The sequence below is a fragment of the Cavia porcellus genome, unplaced genomic scaffold (assembly GCF_034190915.1).
Source record: "Cavia porcellus strain 051 isolate PalLab524CR breed Dunkin Hartley unplaced genomic scaffold, mCavPor4.1 scaffold_20, whole genome shotgun sequence".
Lineage (NCBI taxonomy): Eukaryota > Metazoa > Chordata > Mammalia > Rodentia > Caviidae > Cavia > Cavia porcellus.
Window position 1 is genome coordinate 768,039 of NW_026947503.1, and position 15,312 is coordinate 783,350.

The 15,312-nt window shown below is 40.4% G+C and overlaps 1 pseudogene; it reads left to right on the plus strand.

The window, feature by feature from the left end:
- The first annotated feature begins 1,255 nt into the window (after window positions 1–1,255).
- LOC100733375 (casein kinase I-like) lies at window positions 1,256–2,186 on the plus strand (annotated as a pseudogene).
- Window positions 2,187–15,312: the final 13,126 nt, after the last annotated feature.

A 15,312-nucleotide genomic window follows, 5' to 3' on the forward strand; every position in this document is an offset into this window, starting at 1 on the left:
GGCCTGTTCTGGCTTTAGGAATGGAATGCAGATTCTGCACAAGGTCTTCGTCAGATAGAGTCTACACATGAAAAATCCTTTTTCTATCTGTTCTTTTCAGCATAATGCCAAAAAATGTGTTTAGTGGCTTTTCCAGGGCCATCTTGAAACCACCAAACAGGGAGAGTGCTATAGATTGAACTGAAGTGCCATCCCCAATGTGCCTGTATTTGAAGCCAGAATATTTAAGAGGCACTTAAGCTAAAGGATGTGGCACTAATCCAACAAGTATCTCTGGCCACATAAGAGGAGGAAAAAGGAAAGGGAGAGAGAAGAGAAAGGTGTTCTTGTTAAGTTTCACCTCCTCTCCGCAACAAGCCAGAAAGAGAGCCCTAACCAGAAGTGACCACATGGGCACCTTGTTCTTGGACTTCTGGCCTCCCGAATTGTAAAAAGATAAACTTCTGTTGTTTAAATTGCCCTGTCTCTGGTATTTTACATGCTAGCTAAAACTAACACAGTCGGTGGCCACTTGGCAGATGGCAGACTAGAACTATGAAAAGATCCCAGTTGTCAACGTAATTGAGTTATGGATCCACCTTAGGATTTCTTGTCTGTGTATTTTGAAAATTTCTCCATTAGTACATGTTTGTCACACATTCATCATTGCAGGCTCACATTCATCATAGTGAATTTTCCCCGTACAAAATATATTTTAATTCTTTTTTCCCTTACTGCTCTACCCTCTTCAGTTTCTTCCCTTCCATCTACAGCAGCTTTGTTTCCATTTTTTTTCTTTTCTTTTAAAAACCGCTTTTTTTGATGATGACCTCCGGATAAGCGAGGGTCGCTGTGCATTCATTCCTGGCTGCAGCAGCAGCGGACCCACGCCGCGGTAGAAAGCCCCGGGAGGAGCGGGCAGGCAGAGTCCGGCCGCCAAGTAGCCTGGCCGGCTGTTCTCCGGGCCGTCCCCTGGGCGGTCGGCAGGTGATGCGCGGCCGCTGCCCCAGACGTGGGACTGGCTGACGGGCTCCCGGCCCGACCCGACGCCCCTGGCAGCCGCGCCTGAGCTACCTGTCGGTATCAGCTCACATTACTGAAAAGATCATTTTGAAGGCATGTGTTTACTGAAAAGACAGCTAAGGAAAATTTTAGGAATGGGACGCACACGCTCTAGTTAATTGCCTTCTGCAATTTGAATGGTACAGCTACCTAGTGATGTGCCTGTTCTCACAGTATCCTGTTTCAATGTGCTTGTCTTGATTAAGAATTCAAAATGGACTACCGCAAATTTCATACGGATAATAAAAAGAAAGACAAGGACAAATCGGATGATAGAATGGCACTACCTAGGGGTCGTTCAGGGCACAGCACTCGGGGAACTGGGTCTTCACCTGGAGGTTTTAATGGTTGGACCTAAACAGGGTTGGAAACAACACTGGATGTGGCAATTTCAGAGAACTGCCACTAGGGAAAAATTTATACACAAATGATTATGTGGCAATTAAGCTGGAGCCCATGAAATACAGAGCACTACAGTTACATTTGGAATACAGATTCCACAAGCAGTTAGGATCTGGAGATGGGATACCTGAAGTTTACTATTTTGAGTCTTGTGGTAAATAAAATACAACAGTGCTGGAACCACGGGGTGGGTCCTAGTTTGGAAGACCTGTTTGACTTGTGTGCTAGAACATTTTCTCTTAAAACGGTTCTCATGATAGCTATTCAGCTGATTTCTCACATGGAATATGTCCATTCAAAGAACGTGATATACAGAGATGCAAAACCTTAATAGGATGACCAGGAAATAAAACCTATTAAGCTATTTATATCATAGATTTTGGTTTGGCAAAGGAATATACTGACCCAGGGATGAAGAAACACATACCATACAGAGAACACAGCAGCCTTACAGGAACAGCTAGATATATGAGCATACACACACATTTAGAAAAAGAACAAAGTAGAAGAGATGATTTAGAAACTTTAGCTCACATGTATTTTCTGCGAGGCAGTCTTCCTTGGCAAGGCTTACAGGCAGAAACATTAAAAGAGAGGTATCAGAAAATTGGAGATACAAAATGAGCTACACCATGGGGTCAGGGGTTTAGCTTAGTGGCATTGGCAAACGCGAGGTTGTGAGTTCGATCCCCAGCACCAAAAAAAAAAAAAAAAAAAAAAAAAAGCTACACAATAGAAGTGTGTGAAAACTTCCCAGAAATGGTACCATATCTTCGTTATGTGAGAAGGCTAGATTTTTTTTAAAAAAACTACATTATGACTGTGTAGGAAAGCTTTTTGCTGACTTGTTTGATCAAAAAGGATGTTTGATTATGAATATGGCTGGATTGGTAAATAGTTGCCTGCTCCTATGGGCACAATTCAGCAAGATCCTGTGCTTCCATCAAACAGAGAAACACATTCACACAGAGAGAAGATGCAACAGTCCAAAAAACAGGTTGTAAGTTCTACAAATGGAGAATTCAACACAGATGACCAGACTGCAGGGCATTCAAATGCACTCATTGCCTTAAACAAAAAACTCTGGATGTGCCATACAATGGTGTGCTCATGTTTTATTCTTTGATTAAAAGAAAGACCCCCAGCAATAAACACTGGGTCATTCTGTTGCCCTCTATACACATTATTCTCTTGTATTCAACATTGTTAGTTCTCTGGAATTTTTTCCTACTCTTTAGTATAATTGTAATGATTGAAAAAATATTTTGGAAAGGATGAGTCAGGTGCTTTGCTTTGTCTTTTGAAGTGCCTGCATATGAATCATGTACCAGTTCTGTACAAAAGGAACCCTATTCCACTTTTGAAGCATGCTTCATTTTAAGCCATAAAGGTAACAGTGTACTTTTGTCACATTCTGCTAGCCAAAATTTTTTGAGAAGGAACAAAAAGACTGGAAAGGAAATTTTTTGATCAAATCTCATGTTCATCTTTCATATATGAAATATGAGTTATTGGGCTGGGGATTTAGCTCAGCAGCATAAGCACCTGCCTTACAAGCAGGCAGTCATGAGTTCGATCCCTGGTACCGATTTAAAAAAAAAAAATGTGAGTTATTCCTTCCATGTGTCTCTTATTTGTCTTAAAGTGTGTACTTCCAACTATGCTTATTTGTTTTTATTGTCTCAAGGTAATATTTAAAATATGTATTAATGTAAATGAATCACATTTTTCATTGTTACATTTACAGGGATTTAATTGTACTTTGTAATTTATTTTTCTTACTAGCCAAAAGTTCAGTGGTAGATGGATTTTTTGACCATTATAATGTGAAACCATTTCTTTCTTTACAGTATTTGACCAAATTTTTGTGTCTATGATATTTGTAAATACATGTGATGTCTGTATTTCTTATCGTAAGCCTATTTAGTTTTATCCTCAGTAGGGTTTTTTGGACTGTATAGTGTGTACATAAGAAAGTGAGTATATTAATTCAATTATGGACTTAAATATTTTAGAAGTATAAATAACCTTATTTGCTTCAAAGACCAGTATGTAGACATTTGGTTTTTTAGCAACATTTTTAAGTGCTCCATTTTAATGCCAAGGACTAAGTCTTGGCAACACAAATTGGTCAGTAATTGGTAATGCAGGTATGTTCCAAGTAAGCCAACAATGTTTTGCATTTTTATGCTTTTCTTTCAACACTAATGAAGTCAATATTGCCTAAATAATGAAACACATCCTTGTTTAAAAGCATGTAACTGAAAAAGAAATAAAAAATAAAGGTAATTTTTTCTAAAACAAATTCCTTTTTCTTCCTTTCCCTTCTCCTCTTGTTCCCCTTATTTCAAAATGTTCTTCCTGCATCACAATATCTAGCCTCCATTCACTCCTTTACACTTAAATAATGTGCTATTTAAATTTGTGTCTTATTTCACATAAAATTATTGCCTTTAAGTGTATTATTTACCTAAAATAACTCAAATTCAATTTTCTTTATGACAGAGTAGTACTGCATTATATATAAATGTGACATTTTCTTTATTTATTCATCTGTTGATGTGGATATGGGCTGTTTCCAAGATTTAGCTATTATCAATTGTGCTGCTATAAACATAGGTATACACGTAGCACTGTGATCTAATGCTTTTAACTCTTTTGGGAAGATGAATAGTGAAAGATGAAAGTGAATAGCTAAGTAAAATGGAGCTTCTAGTTTCATGTATTTTAAGCATCTCCACACCAATTTCCTTAGTGGTTGTATGAGTTTACATGCCAACCAGCAATGGAGAAGGCTTCCTTTTTCCCTACAGCTTTGCCAGCATTTGTTATTAGTTGATATTGATTACAACCATTCTTTCTGGAGTGAAATGGAGTCGCATTGTTATTTTAATTTACATCTCTCAAATGACAGGGATGTGGACCTTTTTTTCATATATTTATTTGCTGTTTGGACTTCTTCACCTGAAAAATGTCTATTCATTTCAGATCCCCATTTTCGTTTTTGTTTGTGTGTTTTGTTTTAATTTTTTTAGTACCGGGGATTAAACTCACGACCTCACACTTACAAAGCAGGCGCTTATGCCGCTGAGCTAAATCTCCGGCTAGATCCTCATTTTTGATTTGGGTCTTTGAATTTTAGGGGTCTGATTTGAGTTCTTTATATATTTTAGATACTAGTCCTTTTACTGAAGAGTAGCTCATAAAAATCTTTCCCCATTTTGTTTCTCTTCAGTCCACTGGTGGTCTCTTTTGCTGTGCAAGGCTTTTTTAATTTGATGTGACCCCAGTTGTTCATTCTTTGCAATAGTTCCTGTGCAATTGGAGTTTTGTTCATAAAGTATTTGCCCACACCTATGTCTTCAAGAGTTTTATCTACTCTTATCTTCCAACAGATTAAATGTTTCTCATTTTATATTTAGATCTTTGATCAATTTTGATTTTAGTTTAGTACATGGCAAGAGATAACAGTTTAAGTTCAGTCTTTGGCATGTGGAAAGCCAATTTTCCTAGCAGCTTTATTAAAGAAGTTATCATTATTCCACTGAAGGAGTTTGGCTCTTGTTAAAAAATATGGTGGCTGAATATGTGTCTTGAGTTGCTTCTGCATCTTCTAGTCTGTGCACTGATCCTCAGGTCTGGTTTTCTTTGTGTTTTGTTTTTTGCTAGTACCATGCTGTTTTTATCAAGTAGACTTGTAGTACAACTTTAAATCAGGAATTGTTATTCCCCCGCCTTGCCCATGTTGCCCTGAATTGCTTTTGCTATTCTAGGGTCTCTTCTGCTGCCATATGAATTTAAGGATTGTTTTCTCTAGTTATGTGAGATATGCTATTGATATTTTGCTTGGGAGTATATTAAATCTATATAACAGTTTTGGAAGTATGGTTAATTTTCACTGTATTGGCTCTGCCTATCAAAGAATAAGGAATATCTTTCCATTTTCTGAATTCTTCTTTGATCTCCTTTTTCAGAGTACCATAATTTTCCATTAAAAGGACTTTTACTTCCTTAATTAGATTGATTCCTAAGCATTTCATTTTTCTTGATGTTATTGTAAAAGTAGCTGATTCTCTCTCAGTGAATTTGTTATTCATGTACAGGAATGATTTTTTTTTTTTTGGTCTTTTTCATTTTTATCGGTATCAGGGATCCAACTCATGACTGCCTGCTTGCAAGGCAGGCACTTAATGCCGCTGAGCTAAATCCCCAGCCCCAGGAATGATATTGATTTTTGAGTATCTACTTTTGGGGGCCTTCTATGTGGGATATCTTGGAATCCACAAATAATAACCTAGCTTCTTCCATTCCCATTCATATTATTTTTATTACTTTCTCTTACCTAACTATTCTGGCTAATGTTTCCAGAACTATACTGAACAAAAATGGTAATGATGGGGATTATTGTTTTATTAGTCTCAATTGCATTCATTTCCCCTCTGATTATAATTTCCTTCCTAATGTGAGTTTTGGGTGTAACTTCCTCTTCATTTCCTAGAACCTCGAGGTTCAACATTAGATTACTTATTTGAGCTTGCTGTGTTTTTCTAGTATAGGAATTCACTGCTTTAAATTTCCTTCGTAAGACTGCTTTCATGGTACCCCCTAAGTTCAAATACAATATATTGGCATTACATTTAATTTTAGAAACTGTTTAATTCATTCTTTAATATGTGACCTATTGGTTGTTCAAGAAGGTAATAATTAATTATATTTGTGTGGCTTTGTGGTTTCTTTTACCACTACTTTCAAATTTCATTGCATTATGATCTGATAATATGCATGGGATAATTTCAACTCCTTTGCATTTACTTAAGGATGTTCTGTGAGTTAGTATATGGTCTATTTTAGAGAAAGTCCCATCTGTTGCCAAGAAAAATGTGTATTTCTTTTTTTTTTTTTTTTTTTTTTTTTTTGTCTTTTTCCTTTTTATCGGTACCGGGGATCGAACTCATGACTGCCTGCTTCCAAGGCAGGTGCTTATGCCACTGAGCTAAATCCCCAGCCCCGTGTATTTCATTCTTGTTGGGTGGAACACTATGTAGATGTCTACCAAGTCCATTTGTTCAAAGGTTTAATTGTTTGCTTCTTGATCTTTCTGTTTTTCTCCTCTTTAAAATAAACACAGATAGATAGTGTGGTACTTAGGGGTTGTGCAGAGAACAATTAGAATCAGGACATAGAGTTTATAATATCATTTTTATTATGGTCACAGGGAATTAACACAAGAAAATGCAGGAAATCTATAACACCAAAGACATAGAATATTTAGTCAAGTCCCAAATCCCACAGCAATGTCCCACATGAGTCCAGATGAAAACCCAGAGCTCATGGCAATGCCTCCCACGAGTCCAACTGGAGGTCCAGAGCCCACAAGAAGGACTCATGCCAGTCTCTTTATGGATCCGTGCGGGGAAGGCCCAAAGGTCAGCAGTGGAAGCCAGAAAGTCCATGCCAGTGGGGTGAAAGAGCTATGCTGGTGGGATGAGGGTTCTACGCTGGAGCCAAGAAGTCACACTCACAACAAAGACCAGGGCTGTCCTGAAAGACACCAAAGTCATCCTCAGCGAAACGGAGGCCCCACGCTTCTCCGATGACAAGCACAGTTGGGTACATGCCAAGAAGCTAGCATGATGAGTTCATCCTGGAGACCAAGCAGCACACATCTTCCCCTCCAGAGCCAGAAAGCAATGCTCAATGTGAGGACCAACGCCTCTCCAGGAGAATCTATCGGCTCAAACAACTTGTAGGAGAACCCACAATGCCTCAATGCAAGAACACATTAATGCCTTAACACCTTCCTTGTCTTTCTCCATCTATGCTGGCAACTTTCCTCAGGTGAAGCAGCTTTGCTCAGTGTCATGCTGATGTAATCCAGCTGGCATTAAGTTGATCATCAGCTGTTAATCCATAAAATAGACAAAAACTTGAGAGAAAAGCAAAGAAAAAGATGTTTCTCTGTGATTTCAACTTCATGGGTTTTATTGGGGTCTATAGTACGGCAATATCCCTTGCTGGTACACAAAAGTAGGTGGTCCAAACCCAGATCCATTCTATATAATTTCAGCAATCCAACAGAAGTGTTAGGGAGTAGTGTTGGTTCTGAGACTTAAAAATTCATAGAAGTTCAGGCTGAACCTGATCTTTGGTTATGGGGTTGGAGCCTGAGTTGTTTGCCTTATAAAACTCTCAGTGTCCCTTGCTAGATTGCCCACAACTCCCTGACCAAGGACATGATGACTCCTCTCCCAGTACTGTGGTATTTTAATGCTGAGAGCCCCAAGATGAAGCCCTCCAATGGCTCCTCCAAGTCCCAGGTTCAGCTGGCATCTCCCTAACATGGTGTCTGACCAAACATGCTTTCCAGGGGACACCTTAGTGACCTGGATTGGACACATTCACTAGCTGTTGCAATGCACAGCATCCTCTGCTCCGTTACACTGGTGTTTCTCCCTGGAGGCCTCTGGACTTACCTACATTCACTGTGTCTCTGTAGATTTGATCTTCCTTTCTCATACCTTGATCCATGATCCAGAGAAAAAGTTTAGGGTACTCTTTTTCAGTGTTGTGGTCTTTCTCTTCACTATCTCTGTAGGTTCCAATTTTCCATTCAGCTCCTTCTTGGGGTCCCAGAGATCCATTTCTGTGCTTCTTTCCTTGCTCAAGTTGTTATTTTGCAGTGTCTATATTACAAATCTTAGCAGCTGATTTGTGGCTGCTTACTGCTCTGCTATCTTCCTGGAAGTTCCCCCATCATTTTTCTGAGATGGTTAATGTCCTGGTCTCAACCACTTTATTTGGATATTCTAATATGTGTAGCTGAAAACAGCTTGGCTTATTTCAAGACTGAATGGTTTAAAAAATCACATAGCCTAAAAAGCAAGCAACGAAAGTGTCCTTTGACATGAGTGCATGAGCAAAAGGGGTTCATTCACACAATAAAATATTATTCATTCTAAAGGAGAAAATTCTGTGATAATCTGCAACAAGGATAAACTTTGAGAACATTATGCCAAGCAAATTAAACCAGGCAAAAGAACAAATACTGTATGTTTCCACTTACATAACTTCCCTGGAGTGATCTTTTCTATAGCAACAGAAAGCAGATTGGTAGATAAAGGGCTTGAAGGAGGGGAATAGGTAATCAGTGTTTAATGGGAACAGAATTTCAGTTTGGGAAGACAGAAAGTTTCAGAGAGGGAAGATATTATGGTTGTACAACCATTTGTCTGACCTGTCTGTATAAAATGGTTGCAATAAAGAGCTAAAGATGTAGCTAAATGATAGAGCACTTGCCTAAAACACACAAGGCACTGGGATCAATCCTAAGCATGACACATACATATAAGATGATAAATGATGTCATACGTGTGTTTTACAACACTTAGCATACCCAGTGAAAACACTATGCAATTATTTAAAAATATGTTTACTTTCTGTCAAGCTCAACCTGGTTTCGACTTTACCAGCACCTCAACTATTTTTCAACAACCACACTGCTTTCAGTAATCTACAGGCACCAGCAAATGTGTGGTTTTCCACAAACAATAGGAAGCCATAAAACAAGTCATGTCATCCCTGGAAAAATGGAACAGGATGTTTTAAAAAAAATAGCTAAGGCTAAATATGAGACTTCCTTAGCCTTGTGGACACCTGACAACATCTATACATTTGCACTGGATTATACGAGAACTGTGGTCACAAATGCCTGTTCAGAACCCCTCACACGATGCCCCTTGCCTGATTTTCTCACACAACCCCCTTACCACCAAACAATATAAAAGCCTTTCTTTTATTAGATGGTTTTTCACCCCCTATCTACCCACAACAGCTATAATAAACCTGCCACATTGCCGCTACACAAGCCTGCTCAAACGGTCTCTAGGAGTCTCTAACTCATGCATTTCGTTACATCTGGTACCAAAACCTGGAAAGGAGAAGCCCTTGCTAGAGGGCCTTAGTTCTCTCTCAAACCTCCTCCCCATTTGAGACCTCAGACCAGCTGTTCTCAGAGCTCTGTTCCTACAGCTTCTGCCATGCCAGACCTTTTTGGGTATTTTAGACTGGATAAGCCTCCCAATCTCTCATCCTTCCTCTTTCTTTTTCCTTGCCTTTGTTCCCACCTCCATAAAGTCAGAGAGAGAGGCTTACCCTGTTTGTCATACCTTCAAACTCCAGCACTGGTCTCAAAAAGCACTCCCAGGAAGACTGCTTCCCTATGGTGTCTGGCTAACAGCAGAGATACCTGACTTGATCATTCACTCACATTTTACAACTCTGGGTCCTGACTGGAGATGTCCATCAAGAGACCCTGCCATATCTCTTTCTATGTACTCAAATGGAAAACCTTCCATCTTCTATTCCCCCATCATCTCCTCTGATCTATTTTTTACCAAGCATAAAACATCTCTGTCTCTCTCATGCTACGAAGCCCAAACACCTGTTTTCTGTAACACAGAACGGCCACATTACCAGCTGGACAATAGCTCTTGGTGGCTGGGAAACCACTCACACTGTTTTAAAGCTCAGGGCTGTCTGAGAACACCTGAGGATGTGACACTGCTTGTCTAGTGCAGGTGCATAACAGGATACAGTTATGTAAGCACTTCAGCACAGGTAAACATGAATGCACTATTTATGGCACTATACAAGAATGTAAATATGAGACAACAACCTGTATAAGAATTATGCAATCAAGATGCATGTAGCTCTCTTGTGCTCTGGCTCTTTTGCTCTGCTCTGCTCCGTGCTGCCTGCTGTTGTTGCTGATACCTTGCACATGTGTATTCTTTAACCTTGGGACCTCACTCTGTAAAATCTCCTTTGGGCCCCCTAAAAGGGCTGACATGTACTTTTGATTTCTCCAGTTTACAAGATCTGGATAATTACTGCTGTAGGCTAGGGAAGTGGTCCGAGGTATCTTATGTTTAGGTGTTACTTACACTCAGTTTTTCTGCTCTGTGTACTTCACATGACCTCTTAAATTCTCCTTTTCCTTATGTCCATACCCTCTGATTCCCTCTAATGTTGATTCCCCCATAACAGAAGACCTAGACAATCTGTTTTTCCTGGCAACCTCCTGCACCCCAGCTGAGCAGCCTCCCACGCTCCCAGCTGAGCCTCAAGGTGCAGTGCTGCAGCACCCCTTTCCCTTCTGAAGGTACCCCTGCCATTCCAGCACCTATTCCATCTATCTATTTGGCACAGCCCTCAGAATCTAAATCTCACGTTTCTTCCCACCCAACTCTATCTCATACTCAGTCTGGTGTCACTTTCCCATCCTCTGCTTCCTAATTTCTACTCTGTGAGATGGCAGGAGCAGAGATAATTATCCAGCATGCTTCTTTCTCCTCTGACTGCTCTCAAACTAGTCAGCTTCTGGGTTCCACTGTCATAGAGCCTATCAGATACATTCAAGAGTTCCAATACTTCACCAATTTAAATGTTATTCTTTCCTTAACCCTTACACTTGAGCAATGGGAACGTGCTTGGGCTTTGGCCCAGGCTTTCCAAGGTAACTTCAGATGTCTTGCAGAGCTGCAGAAGGGCCCTAGTTGTTCCCTGTGCCAACCCAAACTGGGATTTTAACCAACTAGATGAGCATAGACAATTCTTTTGTAAAGGAGCCATAATTATGTGATTACATACTTAGTTGAAGGGCTCTGCAAAGTGACACACAAAGTGGTCAATTATGACTGGCTTATGGAAGCTATCCAAACAAAAGATGGCAGGCCAGTTTAAGGCCCATTTGGCTGCCTCCCTCAAACATTACAGTCTTAGATCCAGAGAGTCCAGAAAGCTAATTAATTTTAAAGATGCATTTCATTACCCAATTGGCTCCAGATACTGGAATAAAGCTACAGAAACTGGAGGCTGTCCCTCAGACCCCACAACAGGAACTAATAAATTTGGCTTTCAAGGTCTTTAATAATAGGGATGAAGCTATACATAAACAGGGCATTTCTGAGTTTCAGCTGTTCACCTCCACCATGACAAACCCACAGCTAATAGACCATACTAAAGCCACAGCTGATAGGTGATGGCAACTCTAAGGCTTGTTAGTCCAAAGAAGCAATGCTTCAAATGCCACAAGCTCGTTTATTAGGTTAAGGCAGGCCCAAGGGTAGAAATTCCTTCAAAATTTTGTCTCACATATGGAGGCCCTCAATGGAAGTTGGACTGCTCTGTGCATTTGCCCCTGGAGTTTGCTCTCAGGGACCCCCCCCAGACGTCTCAGATTGGGCACAGGTGACTATCACTGTTCAGAAGCTCTGAAGGCTACCTAGACCATTTCAAATGATGTGCTTTGGATAACTCCTGCAATTCATTTCAATTGTAATTGACCTTGGGGCAACTCATTCCACTTTGTCTTTTTTTCAAGGATGTTTCCTTGACCCCAACTACTGTTGTGGTTTTTTGTTTTTCAGTTTTTTTGTTTTGTTTTGTACCAAGTGTCAAACTCAATCTCGTGCTTGCCAGGCCTAAGCCCTGGGAGGACTAAAACTGATTATATTTCACTTCCTCTAATACAGTCTTTTTGTCCCTATCAGCTCCTCCTTAATAGTTCAATTCTCTTCATCCAAAAAAAACAGACAACACTAATAGATTGGTATAAGACTTCCATGGTACCCACCAGATAGTCCTTTCTATACATCCAGTGCTACCTAACCTATACATGAGTTTATTTTATTTTTTGTCTGTTTCTACTACTCATTCATTATTCAGTCCTAGATTTAAAGGATGTTTTCATTACTATTCCCTTGCACTTATTCTTATAACCTCTCTGCATCTTTATCTGCATAAACCCTAACACTCTGTCTTGGCTACTTTTCTCTCATTGCTGGGACAAAATACCTGACACCTGTGGCCCACAGCCACCTGCGCTCTGCCTCACAAGGCAAAAGTGGAGGTAGTGATTTCCATCCCACTGGGAAGCCTTGGCACATTGCCCTGAGATTGGTAGGGCTCTATCCAACACCCCACATCAATGGAGGACTAAGGGAAGGTCCCTCTGGGCCAACTTGGGCCCCGACTAGCGGCCCCAAGTGGCCTGCAACCACCTGAGCTCCCCCTTGTGAGATGAAAGTGTGCACAGCAATTTCCATCCCATGAGGAAGCCTTGGCATGTCACTCCAAGACTGGTAGGATCCCACTCAGTGACCCCAAGTGGCGGGAAGCCACTTGGTGAGCTCTAAGGACCTCCATTCAACTGGGGAAACTCCTTGTAGCAGGGGCAGATATTGTCAACCCAAGAAACAACTGAGACCTCGCCATCAACTTCCTAAGGGAATATAAGAAAATGACAAAATGAAAGAGCAAAATGCAGTCTCAAACCTCTAGCACATCCCATGAAAGCCTAGGAGACATGGACATAGAAGAAAATGTAAGCCATACACCTGAAACTCCTAACATGATAGGGACTGACGTAAAGGCACAGTTGCAGGAAGCTATACCAGAATGCAGATCAGAAATAATCTCCCCTGTAAAAGAAGAAATACGAGGCTTCCTGCCGTGCTCGGCTGGCTCAGGGGAATTGGGCCTGCCTGCACCCTCACCACTGGAGACTGGGAGGCCTGGGGTGAGTGTCCCCGCACCATCGAGAGCCCCAGAGTTTAAGATCCTTCCTCCCACCTGCCGGCCAGGGAACCTCACGGCTTCCTCCCATGCTAAACCAGCTAAGCAGGGCTTGGGCCAGCCTGCATCAACCTACTGGCTTCCTGCCATGCTCTGCTGGCTCCAGGGAATTGGGCCTGCCTGCACCCTCAACTCTGGAAACTGGGTGGCCTGGGGTGAGTGTCCCAGCACCATCCCGAACCTGGGAATTTGGAACCATTGTTCCCACTAGCTAAGGAACTTCACAGCTTCCTGCCACACTCAACCAGCCCACAGGGCTTGGGCCTGCCAGCCCCACTCCCAATGACCCACTCTCAATCTGGGGATTTGGGCAGCCAGAGTCCCAGGAGCTGAGGGCAAAGAAAAGGATTTCCAACAGGCCCAGGGGAAGCCTTGGAACAGCACTTGAAACATGGAAATACAGGAAAATGACAAGACGAAAGACCAAAATATAATCTCAAAACTCCAGCCCATCCCAAGAAACCTTAGGAGTTATGCACATAGAAGAAAATATATGCAATACACCTGAAATATCTGAAATAAAGAAGCAACGAGGGAAGCTTTAAAGGAACTCAAATTAGAAATAATCTCCCAGGTAAAAGAAGAAATGATAAAAGAAATGAAAGGGATGCTAAACATATCTAAAAAAGACAGTTTAAAACTGGGAGGAATTAAACAAAAAGATAGAATCCCTGGATGAACAATATAAGAAACAAACAAGGGGCTGAGGATTTAGCTCAGCAGCATAAGCGCCTGCCTTGCAAAGCAGGCAGTCGTGGGTTCAGTCCCCAGTACCAATAAAAGGAAAAAAAGACAAAAAAAAAAAAAAAAAGAAAGAAAAGAAACACACACAGAATACATAAAGCAGATGCAAAGAGATATACAGGAAATCAAACCTTCCACTGAAGCTGTAAAAACTGCCTCATTGAAAGTGAAGACAGAAGGGGCTGGGGATTTAGCTCAGCGGCACAAGCGCCTGCCTTGCAGGTGAGTTTGATCCCTGGTACCAAAAAAGACAAAAAAAAAAAAAAAAGAAAGTGAAGACAGAATTTCAGAACTCAAAGACAAAATTGCAGCTAGTGAACAGGAAAGGAAAAATCTTTTAAAAAGAACAAGGAATTAGGAAATAACAATTCAACAGCTACAAGATGATGCAAAGAAAAACAACGTAAAATTGACAGGGATAAATGAAAAAGGAGACAACATAAAGGATGTCAAGAGGATATTTAGAGAAGCAATAGCTTAAAAATTTCACAAACATGAGAATGGAAACTGACATCAGGATCAGTGAAGCATATAGAACTCCAAATAGCCATAACCAAAATAAAACTACACCCAGACATATAATAATCAGCATCCCAGAAATCCAACATAAGAATAGAATATTAAAAGCTGTCAGACAGAAAACATAAATCATCTATAGAGGAAAACCTAGCAGAATCACAGCAGACTTCTCAGTACAAACAATAAAGTCAAAAGAGCATAGAGTGAAGTATTTCCTAAAGGAAAATGATTTCCAACAAAGACTGACGTACCCTGCAAAACTGTCCTTTAAAATGGATGGAGAAACAAGATACTTCCATGATAAAGAACAGCTGAAGAACTTCATGATCACTATGCCAACCCTGCAAGGAATACTGAAAGATAGTTTATATTCACTTAGGAAAAAAACACTAAGCAAAGCACACCAACAGAATGGAAAGAGAAAGATGCAACAGCAGAAAGATAACATGTCAACAATAAACCAATATATAACCGCTATAACCATTAATGTAAATGGGCTCAAGGCACCAATTAAAAGAAACAGACTGGCAGAATAGATCAAGAAACAATATCCAACCATATGCCATCTATAAGAAACCCTTCTAACACAAAAGGATACTCACAGACTGAAAGTCAAAGGATGGAAAACAATACTTCATGCAAGAGGAACCCCCAAAAAAGCAGGGGTAGCTATTCTGTTTGCAGAAGTGTGAATTTCAAACCAAGAATGGTCACAAGAGATAAAGAAGGTCATTACATACTAGTTAGAGGAAAACTTCAAGAGGAAGAGATAACAATCTTAAATATATACATACATACATATAATATATATATATATATATATATATGCACCAAATTCCAGAGCACCCAGGTGTATAAAGGAAATATTAATAGAAATAAAAAACCAAATTAGGAATAACACAATTATAACAGCGGACCTTGACACACCATTGACCCCAAGGGACTGATCAATCAGACAGAAAATCAGCAAAG